Here is a 10,584-nt window from a genome sequence, read left to right as displayed (position 1 = left end):
GTCGTGGTGGCCTGCACCCACAGTCCTAGCCGCCCCCCCTCCGCCCACCCCCCCACCAGTAAGATTGAACAATCATTTAAGCGACATAGCTAGACACTATCAAAGCAAAGCAAAGTAAGAAAGAAACACTTGTCTTCTGCTGGGCATGGTGTGATGTCTTTAATCCTTGCACTCAGGAAGCAGAGGCAGGAGGATCTCTGTGAGTTGGAGGTCAGCATGGGTGGTCCACACAGTGAAGTCCTGGCCAGCCTGGTCTGCAGAGTGAGTCCCAGGTCAGCCAGAGTTACATAGTAAGATCTGTCTCAAAAATAATTTTTTTTTTTCCTTCTGAGATTTTAGTGCACTTGTCAGGACAGAACATTTTCTATGACAGGACAAAAAGAGGGTGAAGGCTTTAGTGGCCACTTTGGAAACAAGTTTAGACTAGCTGTTTACATGAATCCAAGCCTGCAGGAAGGTAGGCTAGAGATGTCAAACTGAGTATCCCGCTTCAACTCGGCCCCTCCCGGCCCGAGTGCCCTTTACTAACACTTGGAGGCTCCACCTAGCTCAAAGGGAGGCAGCAGCTCCTCCAACAGGGTATCTCAGGGCAGTATCTAACTCACACCCCGTGTTGTCAACACCTCAAATAGTCCTCTCGAAATACCAGGCAAGAATTTCTTGGGTGCCCAAGTTGGAAAGCTGAGACCCTGGTCCCGTAGCTTTGGGGTAGCGTGAGTAGGCACCCAGCCCTGGAGCACTACCTTTTAGGCCCTGCCCTCCCTCCGCCTAGTCCCGGGAAGGCAAGGCCGGGTCAGATAGTTGCCAGGGACAGGCTCAGTAGTGCCACCTTGGGGGAACAGGCGAGCCGGGAATCAGGGTGCAGAGGGAGGCTTCGGGAACCCCGAGAGGAAAGAAGCACCGTCCTCCTTCCAGTACTTATACGGGGAACAAGCTGGAGTGGAGGGGACTCCGGTGCGAGCCTGGGCGAGACTCAGCCTCTGCGTGGCTTCTGGCAGCCGGGCCCTCCTACACCTCCTATGGCTAGTCCCCGTTCTCTCCGCCCCACCAACCCCGCCCCTTAGTAGCCCCACCCCCGCGCATTCAGACCCCACCCAGCCGCCCGGTGGAGGCCCCGCCCCCTCCGCCTGCCGGCCCCGCCCCCCGTTTCCGCTGGCTGCGGTGGTGCGGGAGGGAGCGGAGCCGGGGCGCCACACCGAGTCCGAGCGAGGTGAGTACGGCCGGGGCGGGCCCGCAGCTCAGGGCTTCTGACCGCACGAAGTTGCGGGCTTTCGGCCCGGTGTGCACCGCGCGGGACGGGCTGGGCTGGGCCTGGATCGGGTTCCCGGCTGGGTGGGCGTCTAGGGGTGCCCGGGGAGGCGGAACTCTGGGAGGGGGTGCGGGCTTGGGGAGGGGCGGGGGCGGAGGAGGGGCGGGAAGGGGCCTGGACCTGAGGGGCCTGTCTCGGTGTCCCCTTCTCAACCCCCACGTCGCGGGCTCTGCTGCTGGTCAGCGAGATTTCTGGAATGTGGGGCTGCAGGACGGTGGACCGCAGCCACCTCACGCCCCAGCCCCAGGGATGGGAGACCCATAGGACGCCTTTGGAAGAGAGACCCCTGGAACGTCCTGGGATCCCGCATACAGGATGGGGACGGTTCATCCTTGGCCACAGAAAGGGTCGGGGCTTACCGACAGACCCGCTGGAACCCCGGGCCACTCCTTGGGCTACTGCTGGCCCGAGCGACACTCAAGAGTGACAGGGCTTTGGCACAATCCTACATTTGAGATGTAGCCCATATGTGCGCTCAAGTTGGGCCTTAAAAAAAAAAAACTTTTTATGTGGTTAAAAAAAAAAAAAAAAAAAAAAAGTCCAAACAAGCAACAGCTTGTGACAGCGGCAATTGTAGTTGTCCTCTTGGGACTAGAGTTTTGGGTCGCTTCTGTCTGTGATGAAGGATGCTAGTCTCTTTAGCATCTTCCTCCAGATGACTGTCTAAGTTTGCCTTCCTCAAAGCAGAACTGACCATGCTTCTTTATGCAGCGGGCAGGAATGCAGCAGTTTACCTTTCTTGGTTCAGAGAACTAAATTGCCGTTTTGACCTAGTCTGCCCCCTCTCCTGGGGTGACCCAGGCATTTCCTCCTCCAGGAAGCTTTCCTGGACTAGTGGAGGGCACAAAGAACACTTGCTTTGATCTCTATATACCTGTCTGCCCCCCATCTATTCAGAACAGCGTCCAGGAAAGGGTGTGTGTGTGTCCTGTGAAGCTTGCTACCTGTAGAAATGGGAAGATAGGGGAGGGATTGTTGGAGCATCTCAAACAATGGACTGGGCGAAGCATTTATATTTAGCTGAGGAATGCAGCCTGGAGTTGGACAATCACACCACTTCCTATACTGTACCAGCCTGATCCTGGCGCCTGCCTGATGTGGCTGAGTACAGGGAAGGCTTGGAGTGAGAGAGGGAAGGACACTGAAGACCTACTGTGCACAATGTTGGCAACAACTGGGCGCTTCGGAATGGAGTGGTTCCCCCATCCCCTTTTATGTGATCTGCTTGGGAGGACTCTGTAAATCTGGGAACAGAGATGTCATATTAATACCTAGTAGCTAGTGTTCATATGAATTTGTGGTCAGCCATGTGCGTTTGCTGCCCGTAGGCTGGCTATAGTTCTAATGATCTGTACGTGTCCCCTGGGGTGGTACTTTTACCTGCCTTTTTGCTTAGGGAGATGAATTATCTTTAATGTTTCAAAACTCATCGAGAAGCAGTGCTTGATCTGGAAGCTTTTTAGTGCACCTGTCTGTCCCCATCTTTACTGAGCCCATCTGCACCCTCCCTTCAACCATGTGTGACGCCTTGGGCAAGTTACTGTCCTCTGCTCCCCATTTTGGAGGATGGGGTTGAAAGTCTCCAGGGCCTCTTTCAGCAGCACCTAAACTAACAGTGTAATACCACCTCAGCACCCAGGCAATTTATACAGTAAGATTTTTAAATTTGTTTTAAATTAGCATACAAAGTAATAGGTTCCATTATGGCATTTTCGTATGTAAATAGTAAGAGAAAATAGTGAATTTACTATGTAGACCAGGCTGGACTTGAACTCACAGAGATCCGGTTGCTTCATTCAGCCTCCTGAGTGCTGGGTTAAGAGGGTGTGGCGCCATTCCTCTGCCATTCTGCTCTCCATTTGGGGGGGGGGGGGTTACTGTCTTAGTCTCTTGCTGTGTGCTTAGTTTAAGTTTACTGTGGGCTTCTCCACAGGCATTGTGGAGGTGAGGTGAAGGCAGGATTGCAGTAAGGCCTGGAGCGAGCACCTCTGTTGGCCTAGGCTTCTTGCTCACATGATGAGGATAACAATACTGTGCCTCCTAGGCTGTGGGAAGGAGCCCTGACATAATGCGTGTAGCTCAGGGGCCTCATGCACAGCAGGTGTGCAGTGAGTGGAAGCTGTTATTTATAACCGCCGGGTGGCCAGACTAACATGCTGGGAACATGAGAGGGCAGGACTGCCCTTCTTCTTCCACTGAGGCCCAGGACTACAGGGGTGGTCATCTCATCATCTCCATCCTTTCTCTTGCGCCTCAGGCTGCCTGGTTAGCTTCATCTCCTACTCTTGTCCTTCCAGGATCCCACAGGTGCAGCCAAACTGGTCTCCCGAGCATGCTTTGGTCATTTCTTCTTTGCTCATAGTTTGTACTGTTTTCACCTTCCTGAGTGTGTCCTTTCCTGTTTCCAGCCTTCTTGCCCTCCAAGGCCTATTCAGGTGTAGCCCTTCTCAGAGGTCCTTCTGAGTCACTAACCTTTTGCTTTGGAATTCCTCTGGCATTTTGTGTCTTTACTTGTCTCTTGCTAGGTAATTCCTTAATGAATTTTACTACCATCACCGTCGCCACTGCCACCCCCCCCATCCTCTTCTTCCTCCTCCTCCTTCTCCTCCTCCTCTTTTTTTTTTTTTTTTTTTGGTTTTTCGAGACAGGATTTCTCTGTGTAGCCTTGGCCATCCTGGACTCACTTTGTAGACCAGGCTGGCTTTGAACTCACAGCGATCCGCCTGCCTCTGCCTCCCGAGTGCTGGGATTAAAGGCGTGCGCCACCACGCCCGGCTTCCTCCTCCTCCTCCTTTTTTTAAAATTTTCTTTGAGACAGGGTCTTGCTATATATAGTCCAGGCTGGCCTTGAACTTGTGATCTTTGTACTTCCAGATTTCTGGGAGGACAACATTTCCCGCCATGTCTGGCTTCCTTATTGAATTTTTGTGCTAACCCGATGATAAGAGTTGCTAGGCATGATGGAGTGTACCTATGATCCCAGCACTGTGAGGCCGAGGCGAGAGCGTCAGGCATTTCAGGTCATCCTTAGCTGCTTCCTGAATTTGTGGCAGACTCAGTCAGAACAAAAACAAAACAGAAAAGATCGTTTTCTTCTTTGAACATAGGATTCAGTCAAGAAGCTAGCAGAGAGGGTTCACAAAAATCACCGTTCAAAGTATAAAGTGAGATATGGTGGCGTACACCGTCGTTCCAGGTACTTGAGAGGCTGAGGCAGGAGAATGGCTTGAGACCAACTCTGGACAGTACAGTTAGTGAGTGCCTTCTAAGAGCAGGATGTTGTGAGAATTCAAAGTCAGAGGCTCACCCTGACTGGAGGTCAGGCAGCAGGAGGTGAGAGACACCCACTTTGAAGGGGTGTGGTTGTGGGAGCAGCCTGAGGACAGCCTTCTGACTAGCACAGCCCGATGGAGAGACTGGGCGGGTGGATGGGCCATACTGTAGGTGGTGTCACTTGTCCAGCTGGGAAGTTATTTCCATCCATCGATCCATCTGTCCATGAGTGTTGGTGAGCCTTGGGAGGTCCTGGGATGTTTGTGGTTTTGGCACAAGGGGCACAGGAGCAGATCTAGGCTCAAGGCGGCTAGTAATGGATGGAAGTCATGGTGAATGGCTGCGACCTGCCAGGAGTGGTAAGGAGGCTAAGACCCAGAGAGATGGTAGAGATGGGATCAAGACCCTTAGTTGGAGCTGGGGTGTGGCTTAGTGGGAGCACACATGCCTTCCGTGTGTGAAGTCCAGGTTCCCTCCTTATCATTGCAAAAGACCCAACTCACATGGACTGTGAATTTGTCACCTGTGAGGGGACAGACAGTACCCCGCTGTAGTCCTCAATAGCCGACCACTTCCCCTGATCTCTTAGGGACCTCGAATCAGGCCAGACCAGGGTTTGTGGCTTCAACACTAAAAAGAATGACAGGACTAAGCAGTACAAACCCGACCTGGAGATTTTACTAAAGATATTATAATACAGACTATACAGGTGCGCTGGGGGTGGGGTGAGGGTCCAGGGGTGGGATGGGATGGGAGGGGAGGTGCTTAGAAAGAAAGATATGCTGGGTGTGGTAGCATATGCCTTTAATCCCAGCACTCAGGAGGCAGAGGCAGGCGGCTTGCTGTGAGTTCGAGGCCAGCCTGGTCTACAAAGTGAGTCCAGGACAGCCAAGGCTACACAGAGAAACCCTGTTTCGAAAAACTAAAAAAAAAAAAAAAAAAAAAAAGATACTATGTGAGTGTGTTCTTCAGAGGAGATGGTGGGTGGGTGGGGCTCTGAGTGTGTGTTCTTCAGAGGAGATGGTGGGTGGGTGGGGCTCTTCTTTATAGTGTCACAGCTTGGTGTTTAGCCATATGCACAGTTGTGATGTCTGTCAAATTATATCTAAAAGCTTGCCTAGGTATAGCCCCCTTGTACCCACTTAGGTTAGAAATAGTCAAAATAACACGCATTCTTATTTTGTTTATGTTGATGCGTGTGGGCATGCGTGTGTCACTGTGAGTGTGAAGTCAGAGGACGGCTAGTGGAGTTGGTTCGCCCCCTGTGCCGTCTGGGTTCCTGGGTCTTGAACTCAGGTCATCATGGTTTAGCCCTGAACGATCTGCCCAGCCCTTCTCTCCGTTTTGACGAGAGGTTGTAGGGTGGCTCCGGAGAGGCCTTGGGTGGAATTAGGAGTAAATCAAGAGCCACCAAAGTTGCACAAGGAGTTTATTTAGTACACGTCCTTCCCTGCAAAGAAGCTCTCTGCTCAGGTTCCTAGGAAATTGCAGGCTACATCTGGGAAGGGAGAAAGGCCTCGAGCACTGGTTGCTGGCCTTGGAGCGCTTGTTTCTCAGCTGTGAGAGGTTTTAACCAGAATCTTGGGCGAGGGGCTACCCTCCCTTTTCATTTCCTACTGATTTTCTCTCGCGGTCTGCCTTGCCTAAATTTGATTGGATGGGAGCCCTAAGAGATGGCCCAGCGGTTGTTGCTGCTCTTCCGGAGGACCTCTCTCTAGTTTTTAGCATCAGTAGCCACATTAGGTGACTCACAGTTCCAGAGGATCCAGCAGCATCTTCAGGCCTCTGCACATACACCCACCTTCCCATAAATAAAAACAAATGGAAAAATATACCTAAACCCTAAAAAGAGTCGATTGGCGCTGGGCAGTGGTGGTGCACGCCTTTAATCCCAGCACTTGGGAGGCAGAGGCAGGTGGATCTCTGTGAGTTTGAAACTAGCCTGGTCTACAAAGAGTCCAGGACAACCAGGACTATTATACAGAGAAAACGTGTCTTGAACCCCCCCCCCCCCAAAAAAAACCAAGTTGATTGGATGAGGTCATGAAGGAAGCATGCCTGGGGATTAGCACTGGAGCCAAGTGGGGTCTGAGTAGGTTTCATTTTTCCAATGAGTTTCTCAGTATCTTTAGGATGTTGCTTCTAATATACAATATTATATAAATTATATATAAGTATAATTATATATGTATAAATTATATATACTGCATGTTATGTATGAATGATACAATTATATGTAAATTATAAAAATATAACTCTATACATAAATTATATGCATGTAATATTTAGCCTCTGATGTCCTCCTTGTACTTACTACCCAGGCATAGAGCTGTCTGGGTGTAGTTTCCTGACATTCACAAGTAACGAGCCCTGTATCTTCTGGAATCCCAACACTGCACCCACAGCAGTATCTGTACACAGGCCCGGTCTTCTCCGGAGTCATGTTTCCGTGGGGCGTCAGATGTTTCCTGTGTCTCTCCTCATGTCCCAAGTTGACTGTCCCTAGTGTTTGCTGCAGTTTCTCTTTCGCTCGTGGACTGTTTTCTACCAAGTTGTTACTGCTCCACTAGCGTTACTGTGGGTGGGTGTGGAAGACACGGAAACAGTGCATGCAGTTTCTTCCTATCTGCCTTATGGTATACAGACACCAAACTTACACCTCACGAAAGTTACAGATTCTTATATGTTGGTGAAAATTGTAAATACTAAATCTTTGGATTTAGTCTTTAGTCTTAACAGTCTGTTCCAGGGTTGGCAAATATAGGGCACGGATATTGTTACCTACAAAATGCCTAGAGCAGACATTACTAATCAATTACATCTGCCTTTCCTGCTGAGCAAGGGCTTGGGTTGTGCTCACAATGCTTTAGGCACCCACCACCAGCTAAGTGGAGTTGGCACCACAGCTGGAACCTGTTTGCCATTTCTGGCTTTTGCCAGTTGTTGAATGAGTGCATGGGAGACTGCTGCCCTGTAGAGTGGCCACCGCTGCACAGAAAATATCTGGTGCAGCTTCACAGCAAAGTGATGACTTAATGTTTCATTTTTCTGCAGGAGCATCCTGGGGCCAAGGTGCTTGCAAGAAATACAAGGAAACCAGGTCAGTGTCAGTCTGCTCAGAGTGCTAAGACCTCCCTCCCTTATCAGCCTGTCTGAGGTCAGCTTTGTATGTGTGACCTCAGAGGACACTTTTTTTTTTTTTTTTTTTTTTTTAAAGTCAGATCTCTCCTTCCTCCTTGTTTTGAGGCAGGGTCTCTCTTGTTTTCGCTGCTGTATTGCATAGGTGACCTTCCAGCAGACTTTAGGAGCCCTGGGATAACAAATTCCTGCTTCTACTTTTTACTTGCGTTCTGGGGACTGAACTCAGGTTGTCAAGGCTTGCTTGGCAAGCACTTTTTACCTATGAGTCAGCTCTCTAGGCACTCCTCCTGTACTCCTTCCACCCCCCACCCCACCCCTACACCTCCCCTGTCAGAGTTTTACTATGTAGCTGGGACTGGTCTAGAATTTACGTTGCAAGTAAGGCCTTGAGTTTTCCTTCCTCAGCCTCCAACATCCTGGGATTACAGGTGCAAAACTGGTCCTTTAACTGTAGACTGGGGGCTAGATTAGGATGCTGACATTTTCTAGCCAGCTCTTGTGCTCTGGCTCTTGACTTTGAATTAGATTTTGGGGTGAGGGGATGGTAGTTTGGAGGGGCCGGTAGCTCCCAGTTTCCTGTCTTCTGCAGTAGGTTGGGGAGCCTGATTGGAGGCACTTCCTACAGGCAGGCAGGCTAGAAAGACGCTTTGGGAACCTCTGGCCAGCCCCTGGTGCTGCCATCCTAGCACCAGGAGTGCCTAACTCTGCTTCTCCAGGCTCCTGGATCCTGCTGGTGGGATGTCTTTTTTTTCCCCCCAGCACACTGATACATCCAGGCCCCTGCTGAGCTAGTGGGACAGAAGCTGCTAGCAGGAGTAGAGTGGATGGTGCTGATTCAGGCTCCCTGTGGGAGCTGCTTACAGACCTGGGTTATGTTTTAATTTATGTGCATTTTATCCTGTGGCTTCTCCCTGCTGGGTGACTTGTAAATCTCTTACCTTCTGTGAACCCTGAAGTGTGGTTGGTGGAGGAAGGAGAAAGGGCTTTGATGGTGCATGTCTGTGGCTTACTGTTGACAGAAGATTCCCTGCCAATGAATCCTGGAAAAGCCTGTTGAGTGGCCCAAGAGCCTCTTGTCCCGGCATGTTTTGCGTATTGAACTTAGATGGTCTGTGTTTGTAATTTGTCAGCATTTAGCCCCAGGTTTTGGCCCTTTACATGTGTCCACCGTGAATTTAATGTGGTTCTGTTTAACAGCGGTTAAAATCTCATTTAACGTTCATAACAGTCCCAAGAGGTAGCATTTTACAGGAGCAGTGGCTAAGGCTGAGGTTTCATTTCTTGTGGGAGATGGAGCAGGCATGGAGCACAGATACTCTTGCCTTCTGTGACCTAGGCTGTTTCTTATCAGCCCCTGGGAATCCCCTGCAGGACTTTCCCAAGGACTCATCCCCCAAACTTTCATGTTTTGAGGGTGGGGTTAGTTCTGGCTGACCCTAACATAGGTTGGTCTCAAACTCACAGAGATCCACCAGCCTCTACTACCAGAGTGTTGCTGGTCTGTTAAAGGTGGGTGCTCCCAAGAAGTTGCTCCCAGTTCTACTTGATATGCCAAGGCAGGTTGATACCCATAAGAGGTATCCCCTTCCCTGAGAAGAAGGTGGAGGGAGCATCTAGGGAGGGTAGGGGAAGGGAAAGTTCTGACTGGGATGTAAAGTAAATAAATAAATTAATTAACAGAAAAAAAAGTGTTTGTGCTTCCATTTTTAAGTCTTTCCCCCTCTTCCTTGGGCCTGGACCAGTGTGGGTGCCTGCTCTTAAGAACCTGGGGACAAAGGGATGGTGTTCTTGGCCACAGTGCCTTCTTCCCCGTTCCAGACCCTATTGGGCCCCCACAGGCTGCATGAGGAGGAAGCAAGCTTCCCAAGAGGCCTGCGTCACCTTGGGCAGACAGACAGCTCCTGACATCACGCCTTTTTCAGCCAGGTGACTTTGTGTTTCCTCCTGCACATCTGTGCTGACGCCCTAAGTGAGAGAGACTCATTGAATGGCTTAGCAGACAGGAAGTTTGTCCTGACTGATGGGCTGTGGCCTCTGGGGCTTTGGTTTTGTCATTTCTTGTCATGCTTGTGAGCGGCTGGAATGACGTCCAACTTTGGGGAGGGGTCAGATCCTGCCTCTCATTGCAAGTGACCTTTGCAAAGTAATTGCTTTCTTTGGGCTGGGGCAGGGTGGTGGTGGCCACAGTGGGGGCGAGCGGGGGGGCAGGGGGGTGGTGGGGGAAGGCTAGGGTGTGTGTGTGGGGGACTGGTACTAAGGTCCTTTGTAGTTCCTGTCCAGGTTGTTTTCAAGGTGAGCTCTGTCTGGATTTAGCTTCCAGACCCAGGCCTTCCTAATTCCTCTCCTCTGAAGCTCTCTTTGCTGTGGGCCTAAAGGATGGTGACGGAGAGAAGAAAGAAAGTTAATGAGTAACCTGCTGCTCTCATTCCTGATGAAGGACTGGGATTGTTTAGAGAGATGGCTGCTTGTCTGGGGCTTAGGGTGGCCTGCCTCTCTGCCTCTCTTCCCTTTTCCTTCCCTTCTCATGGACCTTATATTTGGGCTCCCCTTGCTCACACTGTACTGCTAATATCTTTGTTCTTCTTTTAAAATTCTGTTCCGAGGATGAAACCAAGGCCCTCACGAGTGCCAGGAAAGCCCCCTACCTCGTTACGCCTCAGCTTCTGGTCAGCAGCCTTCACTTGGAGTGTGGGACTGAGGCCCCGTGGCTGATGCCTCCGGCTTTCTAGATTTGACCTCCATTGTAGCCCCAGCCAGTGAGGCGAGAACACCAGCCTAAATGTACTTCGGCTTCTAACCGAACACAAACCAAAAGCCAGGCAGAGCTGTGAGAACCCAAGGGCACGCAGGAGCTCCTTCTG

At 50.8% G+C, this 10,584-nt stretch overlaps 1 protein-coding gene across 2 annotated transcripts in view; it reads left to right on the top strand.

Moving 5' to 3' along the window:
- The first annotated feature begins 1,120 nt into the window (after positions 1 to 1,120).
- Tspan9 (tetraspanin 9) overlaps positions 1,121 to 10,584 on the top strand; it is a 179,629-nt gene continuing 170,165 nt past the window's right edge. The window contains exons 1-2 of one of the 2 annotated variants that reach the window (XM_051155434.1): positions 1,121 to 1,210; positions 7,637 to 7,682. The gene's annotated coding sequence lies outside the window, so the exon portion shown is untranslated. Of the gene's footprint in view, positions 1,211 to 7,636; positions 7,683 to 10,584 lie in introns of those variants that run through there. The other variant, XM_051155435.1, reaches the window with a different exon arrangement.

Source organism: Acomys russatus, chromosome 13 (genome assembly GCF_903995435.1).
Source record: "Acomys russatus chromosome 13, mAcoRus1.1, whole genome shotgun sequence".
NCBI classification, from domain to species: domain Eukaryota; kingdom Metazoa; phylum Chordata; class Mammalia; order Rodentia; family Muridae; genus Acomys; species Acomys russatus.
The sequence above is the reverse complement of the archived record's forward strand: the minus strand, read 5'-3'. Positions and strand labels throughout refer to the sequence as shown.